The sequence below is a fragment of the Meleagris gallopavo genome, chromosome 1 (assembly GCF_905368555.1).
Source record: "Meleagris gallopavo chromosome 1, MGAL_WU_HG_1.1, whole genome shotgun sequence".
Taxonomy (NCBI): domain Eukaryota; kingdom Metazoa; phylum Chordata; class Aves; order Galliformes; family Phasianidae; genus Meleagris; species Meleagris gallopavo.
Genome location: NC_139404.1, coordinates 127,554,604 through 127,563,367, shown reverse-complemented (window position 1 = coordinate 127,563,367; position 8,764 = coordinate 127,554,604).

Genomic DNA, 8,764 nt, shown 5'->3' with positions numbered 1-8,764 from the left:
TTTATTTTAGACTGTTGTTTTTTGAGCTACAGAGGTGAAATTATGAGGAGCTGCACAGGAAACAGAACTGAGTATCTGCTGGCACAAATACCTGTGAACTGTGGAAATTTTACGAGTATGAGTGGTTCAGTCCTATACTGCTTGCATAAAGAAAAGTCCAGTTTAAGAGAGACCTATATACTCAAGTCTGCAGAGGAAGCTTCAAAAAAGTAGATCTAAACTCATAGATTGCACTACAAAACAGAAGGAAATTTATTTCATTTCTCCAAATACTCAGACTTTGTTAACAATGTGATTAAGAGTAGTGATCCTAGTCTTGCATTAAATTGCTGGTTTATAATTGCTACCAAGAGGTTCAAAAAAGGATCTTAATGCCTCAGTCTGAAATTAGATTTCAGAGGAATTTAAATGCTTGGTTCCAAAACTTAACACATGACTCTTGGCTACTTCTCCAACTGTGTTGAAGCCTGTGGGATGCAGGTAGTCTTGTTTAACACTTTAAATATCTCCATGAGCATGATGTTCTGCTTTTGTGTGTGCCTGGCACCTGACAGATCTCTATGGCTGGGAGGCTTGCTCCTCCTTTAGCCTGACTGAATTACAGAAACTGGGCATCTGTTCCATCTTGCTTAACTTCAGATGTTTACAGTGCAGACATCTAGAGCAAGACTTGTCAGTGGAAGCATATAGTCACTTCAAGCAAATAGGTGAGTGTAGTAAGGATGTATTAAGGATGTACCTTAAACTAGCTCGGCTGTAGCAATCTACTTGCTCTGTGGCTACATATCTATCTGGACAGACCAACTCCATAGCAGGTATCTTCCACATGCTTCCTTCTTGTGCTCCACTACAGAAGTGACAGTGTTCACTTTGGTTTCTTTAGAGGACATTTCCTTATACATAATGACTGTGGCTACTAGATTCACATGGGATTCTACAATTTGGGTTTTCCTGGCTTTCACTGTCTGATAGGTGGGGTAGCTGAAAAAGTAGAGCTCTTGGTTCTGGAGAAGTACTTTATAGAACAAGCTAGGTAGGGATTTGTTGGGGAGTTGACTGTAGCATGTGACGTTCTGATTACATAGCAGGCAAATGTTCCTTCTGCTCTGATTTCAGTTCTAACTGGTTTCCTTACTGTACTTTTTTCTGATATGACAGTCAACCAAAGCACTACCTGTTTTTTCTACACATACTTGGGAAAAAAGAACCGTCTTATAGTTTCCTGTAGGTGTAGCTCAATATGAGAAGATTTGAATATTTCCTAAATTTATTAGTCCTATACAGAAAATTTTCTAGATTTTACTAAGTTTTCAATTTTCCTTCTCTTCCTGATTGTAAAAAGACCTCTTTAGGAGAGTGACATAGATGTACACATACATGTAAGCATTAAAAAACAAATTCATCAAAACTTGACAGAATTTCAGTTGCCACATATACAGTCTTCGGGTCTTTAGTGAAGCAATCTCATGTGGTTCCATCTGATGTTATCTGGTAAATTCTTACTTCAAGACATGTATCTTAGTTGATCCATGAGGTAAACTGAGTTTAAGGACTGAACTAGGACAGTGAAGAGAATGAAATCATTTCCTAGGGGTGTTCCTCACTTGCTTGAGGTACCAATAAGTGTCTATATGTAGATGAGATAAAACTACAAGAAGAGCAAGTTTGTCATTAGCACAGTTACAGACTTCCAAGCTGATACTAAGTATGTTGAAGGTAGTAAAACATTTCCAGAATGAAATATATGCATCTTGTATTTTGGGCGTTAAAGTCACAAGATCAGGAGGCTCATGTACTGAAATACACAGCTCTGACTGTCACAACTTTAATAAGCAGAAGCTGTGTAGATTTGAGACCTTCAGGAAGTGAACAACATTATGCAGTGGTGTAATTTGTGCAGTCACTTATTGCCTTACATTAGGCAGGTCATTGTGTCTTTCTGCTTCAGTCTATAAAATGGGTTTAAAGACACTCTCCTAGTGTGTGCATAGGAATCACACTCTCCTAGTGTGTACACAGGGAGATTGTGGCCATAAATTCATTAATCTTTAGAGTGTACTGATATGCTAGATTTGCGAGCATCAGCACAGAACCCATGAGGCAACAAGTAACTCTGTATTCAATGCAATGTTCAGAAGATATGCAGTAAATAAAGCATGAGGATAAAGAGAAATATTGAACAGCTGGTGTATTCACTGAACACTGTGCAATGAATAAAGCTGGGGTCCCGTGGATTAAAAAAAAAAAGAAAAAAAAATGAAAAGACTTATCGTATAATTAAAGTATGTATCATAATATGTATACACATGGGAGTAGAATTCAATTGCAGAGTAAATCCCAGTAATGGCACTTCCTGACTTTTGGGTGTATAATGAATTAATGAACGCTTAGTTTTTCAGCCTTAAGAATCTTTTCCTTCAACATTTACATATATAATTGCCTACTTATTCTTTTACAAATTAAAAAAAAAAACATATTGCACACACTATAGAACCATTAGGTCTGAGACACCGGACTCTGCTGAAGTTCTAGAGATGTATGTTAATAGGAAAAGAAGGATGGTTATGATATCATAAATTTTCACAAGACTTGGGCAAATGAGAGCTATTGAATTTATTGGCAAAGAATGTACAAAAGATTTAATTTTATGATATGAAGTATGGTCAAAGAAAAAGAGTTTGGGTCCTCGTGATGAGAGATCAGAAAAAGTAAGTTTCTTATCTAACATAAGCTTTCAGTGCAATGTGAGTCTTTGCTCAACAGTAAAGGATGTGAAAGACTCCCAGAAATTAACTGTGGTGAACAAATTGTGCATTCACTGCAGGACGAATGATATTTGAACTTGGGAAAAAGAGTCTCAGTTCACTTTTTTTTCATTCCATCCAGATGGATCCTGGTGCATCCTATGTGAAGTGTTCTCCATTGTCAATTACGATGTGGCAGTGGTGCTGCTACATACATAATTGTTCAGAATGTAAAAGCTGTAGCATGTAAACTGAAGTTAAGTTAGCTCAAAGGAAGAGGAACAGCTGGGAAATGCAGTATCTGATCAAGTCTGAAGTGATTTCATTAGGAGATACACAGGCCTTAACCTGGCATAGGGGGTGAGATGAATGAATGTGTTATCACTGGTTGACGAATGAGGTCTTTCTTCAAGAGCTAATTTAATTCAGTGTATACCATGATTGCCAAGGACTATGAACACATACATGGATATTTGTGGTTGTACTGACTTTTCTGTGTATCTGAGCCTCAGGACTCAAGACAAAATGTTTGCAAGAGGTGCCAGCCATCCTTAATACAGAAGTTTTGCTACTGCTACTCCTGTAGCTACTAACTTTGTTAATAAAGGGAAAGCTGTAGCATGAGTAAAATGTTGAACTAATTTTTTGTGCAGTACAATTACTATTTCTGGATCTCATGTGGTTTTCTTTAGTGTTTGAGACTTGCACAGTTGCAGGGACACATAGGTTTTTTTTTGGTCAGTGATGGGGAGATATTTGCTATAGATTGCAGTGGCTTTAGAAAGTCCAGCCTGGAATCGACAGGGTTTGTACTAGGGTGATATGCTCAAGAGAACCCTTTAGCTTAACAGAGACACATAATTAACTTATCCGTATCTTAGAATTGTTTCTCACTTAATCCTCATTGCTAAATAATTGTGTAGTTTAGTTTAGAAATGAAGCATACGTAGGCCTTAAATAACATCTAATATATTTTATTTGAGGAGAGTTCAGTTTTTTTATTCACAAAAAAAGCATAAGTAAGAGATTTTTTCACAATGAATACTTTCTGAGCCAATGATACAATAGATGATACCATGAGGTCTGGTGTCACTTTGATGAACAAGAAGATAATAAGGAGTAATAAAGGAAGACAAAGAGATGGTAAGTTCAAATCACTTGTCACTTTTGGTCTTACGTGCTAAATCCCATCAAAACTACATGTATGTTAAAAACTGAGAAAATCATGTTCTCAGACCTATTACTGCAAACATTTCTATCTGGGCCTCATTCACTTTATGTTGCTCCCTATGACTGGTTGCTGTTACAGGAAGGCACATTGATGAGTGACAGTTTCTCTCAGATTTAAAAAATTAGGTTAATTTATCTTCTTTCTTAGTTACTCAGTATTCCTTTATTCCTTTTATCTGAATGTTTTCTCCATCCTGTCTTCCCCTTTAACTGAAGTCAACAGTGGTCTTTCTATAAACAGGCAAAAATCAGATTGCATAAGTTTTCACAGAGTTTGTGGAAAAAAACAGTCATAGAGGTTGGTCCTGTCAGACCAATGCTGAATTTTGAAAGAGCAGCAGCAGCCACTGTGTTATCATGCAGCATAGTATAGCCATGCCACCAGCTAGACTAGTCTCAACTGCTCACTGCAGTTGTAATCTGTGAAGTTTGTAGGGCCTAGGAAATTTTATCCTCTTGATCTGTCACTTTATGCAGTGTAAAGGAAGAGTACTTTTAGCTAGGACCTGTAAACTATTGGAGAATGTCATAATGTTTTACAAGTAGAACTGCATCTTATATTGACTCAAATGTTGGAATATTTATTTGGGAGCTGCCCTTCTGAGGCAAGCAGTAGCTGATTGCTTGTGTTCTGATGTTATTGAATATGTCACTTCATGTATTTAAAGTCATGAGTGTCTCAATACTTACCATCCTGAAAGACTATGTCTGGAGTGGTCCAAAATAGTTCTAACCTTTGTCCCTTAAGATATGCTCTAGGGCACATCTGTTTGCTTGTTCTCTTGGGAGTTGATATGGCCTACTTTTCTCTGTGTTGACTATGCTTTGAGGAAGGGTTATTAAAAAAAAAAAAAAGCAAGTATTTAGAATATTCACACATTTTATCCAACATTATGAGGGCTGATAACTGCTTACACACTTCGGTGTGGTTCTGCTGAGGGTACAGGACAAATGCTGTTTTATATCCTACATGCCCCTGACCATCACTTTGGGTATGAGTTATAGGACTTTATCTTTGTCTGTATCTCTAATCTTAGTTGGCAGTGGGCCTAGATGAAACCTGTGTGATCCTTTCTCTGTCTTCTCATTTGTACATGCATTTGTGATTTCCTTTCTGGGATGTCATTTTATTGTAGTCATTACTTACATGCTTTGCATGTATTAGAGGTGACAGAAAAACAATCTTTGAATATTTAGTTTACACCCTACTAACAGAAGTTTGGTATGTTTTCCTTGCAATAGCGTGTATCCTTCAGGTCTGTTGGATGAGGCTATCTTGGCATGAACAGGACAAGATTAAGCCTCATGAACAGTCTCTTCCTCCAACTGAGTGTTATTTTTGGAAACTGTAAATGAGAAATCTGAAGAGTACACAAACTCTTCTTGCTGCACAAGCACAAGGTTAAAAAGGATTGTCCGACTCATCAAATGAAATTACCTGACTCCACTCATCCATGCAATAGAGGTTTCTCTTCCAAGACTCAGGAAAGCACAAGGCTAGAATCCAAGGGATACACCAAGCAGGCACTGGGGAACTTGCTTTTTATTTAAAACCTTCCCCCTCCTCCCACATCTTGTTAAACTCCTCCTATTCATGTTTAGATATTCACAGGAGTCTCTAAAAGGTTACTCTTTCTTTAGAAAGTCTGTACATGTACATGCCACCTTGTGTTTATAAACTTTGAGAATTACCATCTTTCATACCACTTACATGTTTGTGTTTTGACATAATGCATTTTTTCCTCTTAATAAAATTATTATTGAAATAGATTGCGTTACCTACATTGCATATGGCTGAAAAAGATGACAGAGTTTAGCTTTTTTTATATGGACATAGGAATGAGAAAGAAGTAATGTTTATTTCAGAAAGTGACTGTAGCTATAGCAACAGATACATGCTGTATTTCATCTGGGAAACACAAGCAGCCATGTTAGAAAAGAAGGGGTTATTTCAATAATGGCTTTTCAATTATTCATTGCACGAATTTTACAAGCCAAATTACAAAATACTCTCATGGTCTGACTAATGAAAATTAAGTTAATTTTGATACTCAACAGTGATTATTGCTGCAAATAAACACTCTTCTCAGGTTATGATTAAAAAAACTGACAAGAAATATTTCCCAGAGAGCCACTAACAACAACAAAAAAAGAAAGTTTAACATTTCTCAAGTGTAAATAGGATGCAAAATTTTTATAGCTATCCTCGTTACCGTTTGATATCCGTGGTATCTAAATCAGAAAAACAAAGATTTCTAACTATATGTCCACAGGCAGAACGGGTTATAACTGAATATTTATTTAACTGGTACTTAAATGCTTACCTAATTCGTAAACATTTGTGTTAGGGTATGTGGTTCCTAAAGGCGCATTAGCAGACTTACTAATTTAGGTTGTTTCTTTTTAATAATTCAAACTAATGTCGTCTTTCCAAAGCCTTAGGTGTTGTCCCTGGCTGCTGCTTTGCTTGTACTTTATCCATCTGAAGCTGTAAGTCTTTTACCCTCCTGAATACTGCTGTCTCTGAAAATGCAATGAAGAAACATGAGAAAGCACTTTATGTCTTTGTTTATAGCAGTTACAGAGAGCCAAAGCTGTGTGCTAATGATCTCGATAGTGACTAATGAGTACAGAAGTTTTCAAGCAAGAAGATGTTGAAAGGGACAAAACAGCAGAAGCAAGAGAGAAAGTCTTTGAACACTAAATCAGAGTGCTGGCATTACAAACTGGCAGCAGCAACCTCAAATTTCCAGGTGAAGTTCACACGCATGCAAATATCAGTATAGGACATACAAAGCGATCTACACTTTTAAACAATATTTTAATAGCTGCTAATTTTCTAATTAACAATTAGAGGAAATTAATCAGGAATTAAAGGGAGGTATAAGTTCTGTACCATTTATGAAAGGGTTAATTTTATCATTTAAAGAAGCATGCAAAGAAAAGCATGTGTAAAGTGAATGCAGATCTGGCTCACATACACACTTTGGCAGCAATTCCCAGACTAAATCCTTGACTGGCTACTTTCTTTCCACATGCACATTTTGTGACGTTTGACTCAAAATTTACACGCAAAATTGGTCCGTGCAGAAGGGAAGACTGCACTCATGTTCCTGAGTGCCTACTTTAGACTAGGGAGCCTTCCTCTTTGTTGTCCCCTCCGGTAAATGGAAGTCCATGATATATTTTGGAGTTGCTTCATGGAGAGTTAGATGAAATGAGGCTTTTTTTCTTTATGTAAGTGCTCAAGCAGCCTGTAAAAACCTGAAGTCACTAAGAATGTAATTTCTTACCTTATGAAGGACTACACAAAACTGATCCTTCAAGCATCTTGTCCCCAGTGAGCGTGTTATAATAAAGAGTGTTTTCATTCTGAAGAGATTCACCATTGTAGGGGAAGGATTTAATGTATTCATTTTTTTTTTCTGAAGACATATTTTTACCTCCCCTTTCCCGCCAAAAACCCAGAGTTAAATATTTGCTTACATTTGTGAGCATGGTATTTTTTTTTCTATGATGCTTGTAGGCCAGATTTAGATTTTGTTTAAATGTTTTGTTATGAGAGAAAATTACATTTATGTTTTAAATTTACTATTTCAAAAATAAACACAACAGACTGAATTTTCCATTCTGACCTACACAGCAGCTCTCAACTCCAATAGTCTGTTCTTCATACATGAGGGCAACTCCCATTGATGTGTGGATCTGAGAGGAGAATTTTGCCCTAAGGGCTCAATTTTGCTCTGAGATTGACATATGCATATCATCAAAAATAGAATAATCTATGCATTTGAGGAGCTATCAGCAGCTCCTTTGCAATGCTGTTGCTGTTGGAGATTTCTGACATATCACTAAGATGTGTGGTAGGCTGAGAAGTATCTTAGGTCTAATATTTGTGCTAATTCCCCCCTCTCCCCTCCCCCCCCCCCCAAAAAAAATGATGAGGTTTAAACAAAAGGGTCATCTTTCTTTGTTAGTGTAATTGGTCATATTATGCTATCTCAGGAAAATTTCATAGAATCACAGAATGACTTTGGTTGGAAGGGACCTTAAAGATCATCAAGATCCAACCCCTTGCCATGGGCAGAGTTGTCAAGCACCAGATCAGGCTCTGGGTGAGTGACAACCTGACCTTGACCGCCTCCAGGAATGGGGCATCCACAGCTTCTCTGGAGAACTTGTGCCAGTGCCTCATCATCCTCTGAGTAAAGAATTTTTTCCTAACATCTAACACAAATCTCCTCTCTTTTACGTTAAAGCCATTCTCCCTTGTCCTATCATTTTCTACCCATGTAAAAAGTCAGTTCTGTTTCCTATAAACCCCTGGAAGGCCTCAATGAGGTCTCCTTGGAGCCTTCTCTTCTTCAAGCTAAACAAGTCCAACCTTTATTCATAAGAGTGGTGCTCCAGCCCTTTGATCAACTTTGTGGCCCTCTTCCGGATCTGCTCCAACAGCTCTGCAACCCTCTTGTGAGGGTTGTTAGGAATTCCAACCTATTTCTCCCACAACTTTCTTTCCCATCTGTGCCAGCGGTGAAGCTTGTTTCTTCTACAACTTGTTTCTGCTGACTTCTAACATCTAACAAGCAAATTCTCAGTCCAAACAGTAACACAGGACTAGCATGGCAACAACTCTTGAACTGCTTGACGGCTGTTGGATGCTCAAGACTCAAAGACTTACCATCCATTAGCTAAGACAGGTCTTTACTACAGGAAATTTTTTTCTTAGATTGTCCAAAAGAATGCAAAATTAAGTCTACCTATTGTACTAATAAATATCTGTATCAGCA